Source organism: Tamandua tetradactyla, chromosome 6, assembly GCF_023851605.1.
Source record: "Tamandua tetradactyla isolate mTamTet1 chromosome 6, mTamTet1.pri, whole genome shotgun sequence".
In the NCBI taxonomy this organism is placed as follows: domain Eukaryota; kingdom Metazoa; phylum Chordata; class Mammalia; order Pilosa; family Myrmecophagidae; genus Tamandua; species Tamandua tetradactyla.
In genome coordinates this window covers 178,863,101-178,868,346 of record NC_135332.1, presented here as the reverse complement: position 1 = coordinate 178,868,346, position 5,246 = coordinate 178,863,101, and the positions used below count along the sequence as shown (strand labels likewise).

The following is a 5,246-nucleotide window of genomic DNA, read 5'->3' as shown; positions in this document are numbered from 1 at the left end:
AGACTAAATATAGTTAAGATGTCAATCCTACCTAAATTGATTTACAGATTCAATGCAATACCAATCAAAATCCCAACAACTTATTTTTCAGAAATAGAAAAACCAATAAGCAAATTTATCTGGAAGGGCAGGGTGCCCCGAATTGCTAAAAACATCTTGAGGAAAAAAAACGAAGCTGGAGGTCTCGCGCTGCCTGACTTTAAGGCATATTATGAAGCCACAGTGGTCAAAACAGCATGGTATTGGCATAAAGATAGATATATCGACCAATGGAATCGAATAGAGTGCTCAGATATAGACCCTCTCATCTATGGACATTTGATCTTTGATAAGGCAGTCAAGCCAACTCACCTGGGACAGAACAGTCTCTTCAATAAATGGTGCCTAGAGAACTGGATATCCATATGCAAAAGAATGAAAGAAGACCCATCTCTCACACCCTATACAAAAGTTAACTCAAAATGGATCAAAGATCTAAACATTAGGTCTAAGACCATAAAACAGTTAGAGGAAAATGTAGGGAGATATCTTATGGATCTTACAACTGGAGGCGGTTTTATGGACCTTAAACCTAAAGCAAGAGCACTGAAGAAGGAAATAAATAAATGGGAACTCCTCAAAATTAAACACTTTTGTGCATCAAAGAACTTCATCAAGAAAGTAGAAAGACAGCCTTCACAATGGGAGACAATATTTGGAAATGATATATCAGATAAAGGTCTAGTATCCAGAATTTATAAAGAGATTGTTCATCTCAACAACAAAAAGACAGCCAACCCAATTACAAAATGGGAAAAAGACTTGAACAGACACCTCTCAGAAGAGGAAATACGGATGGCCAAGAGGCACATGAAGAGATGCTCAATGTCCCTGGCCATTAGAGAAATGCAAATCAAAACCACAATGAGATATCATCTCACACCCACCAGAATGGCCATTATCAACAAAACAGAAAATGACAAGTGCTGGAGAGGATGCGGAGAAAGAGGCACACTTATCCACTGTTGGTGGGAATGTCAAAGGGTGCAACCACTGTGGAAGGCAGTTTGGCGGTTCCTCAAAAAGCTGAATATAGAATTGCCATACGACCCAGCAATACCATTGCTAGGTATCTACTCAAAGGACTTAAGGGCAAAGACACAAACGGACATTTGCACACCAATGTTTATAGCAGCATTATTTACAATTGCAAAGAGATGGAAACAGCCAAAATCTCCATCAACAGAAGAGTGGCTAAACAAACTGTGGTATATACATACAATGGAATATTATGCAGCTTTAAGACAAGATAAACTTATGAACCATGTAATAACATGGATGGACCTAGAGAATATTATGCTGAGTGAATCCAGCCAAAAACTAAAGGACAAATACTGTATGGTCCCACTGATGTGAACGGACATTCGAGAATAAACTTGAAATATGTCATTGGTAACAGAGTTCAGCAGGAGTTAGAAACAGGGTAAGACAATGGGTAATTGAAGCTGAAGAGATACAGACTGTGCAACAGGACTAGATACAAAAACTCAAAAATGGACAGCACAATAATACCTAATTGTAAAGTAATCATGTTAAAACACTGAATGAAGCTGCATCTGAGCTATAGGTTTTTGTTTTGTTTTGTGTTGTTTTGTTTTGACTTTACTATTATTACTTTTATTTTTTTCTCTATATTAACATTCTATATCTTTTTCGGTTATGTTGCTAGTTCTTCTAAACCAATGCAAATGTACTAAGAAATGATGATCATGCAGCTATGTGATGATGTTAAGAATTAATGATTGCATGTGTAGAATGGTATGATCTCTAAATGTTGGGTTAATTTCTTTTTTTCTGTTAATTAAAAAAAAAAAAAAAGAGAAGGGATAATTGGAGATGAAGGGATACAGACTGTACAACGGGACTTGATATAAAAACTCAGAAATGGACAGCACAATACTACCCAATTGTAATGCAATTATGTTAAAACACTGAATGAAGCTGCATGTGAGGTATAGGTTTTTTGTTTTTGTTTTTTTTGTTTTTTTTTTCTTTCTATTATTGTTTTAATTCTTATTCTGTTGTCTTTTTATTTCTTTTTCTAAATCGATGCAAATGTACTAAGAAATGATGAATATGCAACTATGTGATGTTATTAAGAATTACTGATTGTACATGTACATTGAAATGATTTCTAATTGTTTTGTTAATTCTTTTTTTAATTAATAAAAAAAAAAAAAAAAAAAGAATAAGTTCCCAAACAATTTTGCATGGTGTACAAAGCTTCCCCCACATCTCTCTGCCTCTCTTACCCTACCACTCACATGTGCCCTTTGCTGGAATTCTGCAAATGTCTTCCTTTCACACTTTATGCTACTCTTTTTCATCCCTCTTCTGCATCTGGCTCTTTGCGCCAAGCTGACCATATCAACACAGGCCCATATTTGTAAGCCACATTCATAGGACTTTGACTGCATTAAGCTATTTAGTTTAATGACTATTGTGAGCTGTTTTCATTGGGTTAATTTTGATCGTTTTTCTCTCATTGAACTATTGTTCAAATTGTGTGAACTTCAGTTATCATACTGTACAGTAGAGTGTGATTAAAAGGGGAACTTTAAGGTTGTATATACATTGTATATATGTTGTATATAGAATAAAACAGAATTGTTGTAGACCATAGGACTATACAACACAAACGGTGAATCCTAATGTAAAGTAGGGGCCATAGTTAATAGTGTAATTATAGTGTAATTATAATAATAATAATATTGTTTCATCAGTTGTAACAAGGTACCATACCAAGGCAAAGGGGTAATAAAAGGGAAAACTGGGGACTGAGGGGATACGGGAGCTCTATATTTTCTGCATGATTTTTCTGTAAATCTACTACTTCTCTAATAAAAAAATATAAGAAAATTTATTCAATAAATGGTAGCTGTTGTTGTGATGATTACATTTTGAGGAATTTTGCTTCTCCCAAATAATAGGGGCATCCCCAGACAGTATCATCTACAAATAAATTGAAATCAGTCATATTCTGAATAATGTTAAAGGTAACACACGCATAAAGCAAGCCTGTGAACGGTATATAGAGGATTGTATTTGTATACACATAGCTCACTCCACCGATGTTGCCCACAGCCTCTCCCAGCCCTTCTCTGAGCCTCTAGAAGGCTCAGGCTGAGCTCCTTCGCTCCAGGACAGCACAGACTCTGCCTATGAGCAGCCTGGGCTGCAGGATACTCGCCGGTGGGCACAGACCTGGGGTGAGGGGCCAGGGGAGAGGCGGGGGAGAAACACCTGCACTAACTGACAAGTTGTTCCTGCACAGGCCAGCTCGTTGTGCAGGGCCCTTTGCATCTGGTACAGCTGGTGAGGCCCACAGCTGGCGACACTGGGCTGCACCCTGGGGAATTCCCATCACAGTACACAGCAGCCTTCAAAGGAAAGAATGCATTTTACAGATGTGATGTGCACAGGCCCTGAAGGCAAGCCAGCTGTCACATTCACCGGATCCCATCGAAGTCTCTCTTTTCTCCTGAAAGTTATTTTTTTTCCTTGCTGCACATGGATCCAAGGGCATGTCAAACGTAGACCAGGATGGGAAACTCTCAGCATTCGTGTCCTCTCCAGGTAACCAGCCTGCTGATGGCTGTCCAGGCACAGCCCAAACGGGAGGTTCAGGATATCATGGAAAAAGCAAAGGCTGGCATCCAGCCCCATCGCCTCTGGCTGTGTGACCTTGGGTGATGGCTTAGTTTCAGTGTCCTGTAGGTAACAGATGGTGCATCCAAACCAAGTAACAAGAGGACAGTCTAATACAGGACTATGATGATGTAAGGACAGGATTCAAGGAAACCAATAAGGGGCCAGTGATGGGCAGGAGCACTTAGCAGTCCAAGGCTTGAAGGGTTGAAGGGAGAGGCTGCTGCAAGAGAGGGCTGCCAGGGACATGGCCAGCCCACAGCATAAATCCCGCATGCTTACTCTCCCCCCACCTTCTGATTTCCCGGTGCCTTCCATCAACAGACCCAGAGAACCCATGCAGCAGCCCTTACCTGTCAGTCTACTGGAAGCACAGAGTTGGGGATTTGGCAAGTGGATGGGAGATTGCCAGCACAACCTGTCTATGCCACAGTTTCTTTCCATACCTGCCAAATGGAGGAAGAATAACCATGTGCTTACTGAGACTAGTCCACGAAGTAACATATGCAAAGCTCCTAGCAGGGCATCTGGGCATGGGTCCCGTGCTATGCCTCCTTTCACCACTCTGTGCTTGACTGGGTTCCCCAGGTGACAGCCCCTCCATTCACTCAGCAGGGTCACTGGAAATGGCCTAGCGTAAATCAGGAGGACAGTTCTGTCCTCGCGGATTCCACTAGCCTTTGTTTGCACAGTGTCTCTATCTGTGAACGCCGGCTCATGTACCATGTGATCTGGTTTAACACCCCTAGCAGCCCCGGGCAGCAGGCATGAACAGCCCGCTCACAGATGAGGGACTCGGGCTCAGGCCAACCCTCTTGCCCAAGCTGTGTGTCTATGGACAGAAAAGATGCACTCTTGATTCCTGACTCGCCATCTCCGTGCCCGTCTGCACTCATCCTCGCCCTCACAGCCCCACCCAAAGGACAAGGGGTCATCCTTCGTGGAGGACATGGGCGTGTTCCATCCTAGCCCTTAAGGTCTCTTTCATGTGCACCCCTCGGGAGCTTCTGTGTGCTTTTTTGCTTTCATCTCCAAATCTGAAACTTTTCAAAAGAAGACTCCCAAGGGGTCCTGGAGCCACTTTGCCAGCACTCAAGAAAAAGTGGGAAGTGCCGGGGTTCATACCTCACCCTGCAGAGCCCCTCACAATTGACAGGGGGGTGACATCACAGACATCTCACCTGGCATGACACCTCCCTCCCAAAACACTGCCCATGCCCCAGCTCCCCTGTGGTCAGGCTGCCTTCCTCAGGCCGTGGCTGGCAAAGCACCTCACTTGGCTCCTTCCCCTCTGCATCCTGCCTGCCTTGCTGGCTTCCATGGAGAGAATTTCCCTAATAAGCCATGTGCAGGGGAATCCTGGGTCTCAAGATGCCCCCTTCCCTATCCACAGCCCGTGGATACTGGAAATGTCCTCACAAAGGAGAGTGGTCAGACAAGATGGCTTCTCCCCAAGTCAAAGGCAGCCTCCTTCCTGCTCCACACGCTCAGGCATCATTAGTCATTAGGAAATGCAAATTAACATCACCACCAGATACTCCTACACACCCATTTAAATA

At 42.8% G+C, this 5,246-nt stretch overlaps 1 long non-coding RNA gene across 1 annotated transcript; it reads right to left on the bottom strand.

Annotated features, from left to right (window-relative positions):
* Positions 1–3,103: 3,103 nt before the first annotated feature.
* Positions 3,104–4,776, bottom strand: LOC143686525 (uncharacterized). The gene is made up of 3 exons (XR_013177236.1): positions 4,682–4,776; positions 4,041–4,133; positions 3,104–3,750 (listed from the first exon to the last, which is right to left on the bottom strand). It is a non-coding gene; the product is annotated as an uncharacterized LOC143686525 (long non-coding RNA).
* Positions 4,777–5,246: the final 470 nt, after the last annotated feature.